Raw genomic sequence first — 2,625 nt, 5'->3', positions numbered from 1 at the left:
GTGAATTGGCCGAATCGGGCGATTGTAACCTTGAACACGGCGTGGCATACGTAATCCATGATAAAAGTAAACAGTGGAAACAACCCGACCCCGCGCAGAATACCCTGCCTATTAGGCGGAAACGGTTTTTCAATACTGGTATAACATCATGTCAGTGTTATGGAAACAGTTTCATTGTTCGGACTTCAGATCATAGGTAAACACTTCACCCATCAGCTGATCGAGTTTCGCTTCTATATTGTTCTATGGCAATAATAATAATAAATCAAAATACCAATACAAATAACGATAGGATATCAAAAAAAAAACAAAACATTTGACTATATCAATATTATACAATGATAAAACCGCGTATCACTAGTGCGATACCGCGTTACCGGTTGCCGCCGACCGCTCGACAGTGACCTCCAACGGAACGCCTGCCTGCCCGCTCCGGTTCCACGATCCTCGCAGCTGGCTGATGGCGCTGAATGCCCGATGCACTCCGGCTGGCCCGGTAGACTAGCACTTGCGCGCGATCACTAACGGATATAATTAATATATATATTGGCTTACTACCGCCACAGATTATATGAAAACAGATTGTGCACTTCGATGTAAACAAAAAAATGGCCTGATATGGTGTCCTCCAGAATCAATGTGACCATTTTAACAACTAACAATATTTTAAACTTATCATGTACTAGTGGCTAACCTGATAGTGATACTCGAGTATACAACAAAAACAAACATCTTGTTATCAACTCAGATCACTAATATCAACAACTCTGGCTTTTGGTTTTCACGTGTTTGGCCTTTGCCTGTCGTTGTTTGGTGTGTCCTACAACAATATTACTGTTCCGTTTATTTTTCGAATTTTTGATTGAGGTAGCCTTTATTACTATATTATTATTTACTATAAAATATCGTTTTTTTATAGTATTTATATTGTCAAATTTGTTGGATATCTCATATTTTAAAAATGACTATTATTTGTGCCGTCAAATTTTGCAATTATAACATGTCACGAACAAAAAACATTAGTTATTTCAGATTTCCAAGTGACCAATTGAGGTGAGTGATTAGTTTGTTTTATAATTTTCATGTGTAAGCATTATAATTTGTTGATATACTAATTTATTTTAGGTGTAAACAATGGATGGAAAATTGTCATACTGTACATTTTCTAAACAAAGATCCTGCTATTTTATACAAAAATTATAGAGTATGTGGTGTTCATTTTGAAGACAATATCAAAGTTTTTAAATCAAAGTAGTAGGAACCGTCTTACAATGAATGCTGTTCCAACAATATTCTGTGGTATGATTTTTTTTATTAAATTTAATATTTTTAACAGTAAATGGAAACTATTCTAATTTGATTTTGCTTTTGCTGCTGCTGCGGCTACACGGCTGAGAGATGCATATGAATAGTTCAGCTACCAAAATTCTTTTCAAAAAATAATCTATTGATGCAACCCAGAGCCTTGAGGGTGTCCAGTGAATTACAGATTTTGACTTAAGTTTATTTACATTAATTTAATTATTATATATTATATTTGTCTTCTTGTAAAGTAAGTTTTTTTAAGCTGTGCAATTGTAAAATTGTAATTTGTTTATTATAATTTCATACAATAATGAATTTTAATTAAATAAAATGTATTATACTATTATCAAATGTAAAGGTTTTTTTCAATGCTAATGCCCTAATGCCATGCAAATGAATGAACAACTTTATATAAAAATAAAACTAGCTGAAATATTATTGGAGAGAGAAAAGGAAAAGAAATTGGAAGAAGAAGAAAGGGAAAAGAAATTGGGAGAAGAAAAGGAAATGCAAGAATTTGAGGCTCAGATTGCAATGGCATCATGTTCCAGTCCATCACATTCATTATCTTACAGTGATAATGTATGTACAAATGTCAGTAATTTATCTAGTTGCTCTTCCATGTCTTGTATGCTACAAGTATCTACTAGTGATTCATCTTGCCAAACTCCACTTTATCTCACTAACAAAACTCTAAGAAAATTGAAACTATATAATGAACTTCAGTCCAAAAACAAAGAAATTAAAGATATGAAAAAACAAATGAATGCCATAACTCAACAATTAGTACAAGTTAATACTGTGAACAAATTTTAACTTTATGCAAGCAGTTTTTACCTCGAGTTTATTTTTAATTATACAAAAGCAGTTGGGTATAGGTATTGTAATGAATTTAAACAGTTAGCTTTAACAATTTATTTTTTGGGGCCAAGGGTATATAGGTTTTTGCAAACAACTCTTGCCTTGCCTAATCCATGTACACTGAGACGTATAACAAAACATTATGAAATAAGACCGGGACTTAATGATTTATTATTTAATTTTTTACAATTTAAAATACAAAATATGTTACCCGAATCATTAGAATGCGTGTTGTGTGCAGATGAAATGTCAATAAAAAGTAATTTATTTTATACCATAAGTAAGGATGAAATAATAGGTTTTAATGAAACAAACAATCGAAAAACATATGATCCAGCAAAATTCGTACTTGTCTTAATGATTCAAGGCATAAATGTTAATTGGAAGCAACCGATTGCTTATTTTTTTGTATCAAACAGTTGTTCAGGTTTTGATTTGCAGGACATAATTTTAACCAGT

At 32.2% G+C, this 2,625-nt stretch overlaps 1 pseudogene; it reads left to right on the top strand.

Annotated features, from left to right (window-relative positions):
• The first annotated feature begins 961 nt into the window (after positions 1-961).
• On the top strand, positions 962-2,121 carry LOC103308824 (annotated as a pseudogene).
• The last annotated feature ends 504 nt before the right edge of the window (positions 2,122-2,625 follow it).

The sequence above is a fragment of the Acyrthosiphon pisum genome, unplaced genomic scaffold, assembly GCF_005508785.2.
Source record: "Acyrthosiphon pisum isolate AL4f unplaced genomic scaffold, pea_aphid_22Mar2018_4r6ur Scaffold_666;HRSCAF=1118, whole genome shotgun sequence".
Classification (NCBI taxonomy): domain Eukaryota; kingdom Metazoa; phylum Arthropoda; class Insecta; order Hemiptera; family Aphididae; genus Acyrthosiphon; species Acyrthosiphon pisum.
This window is presented reverse-complemented; position numbering and strand designations above follow the sequence as displayed.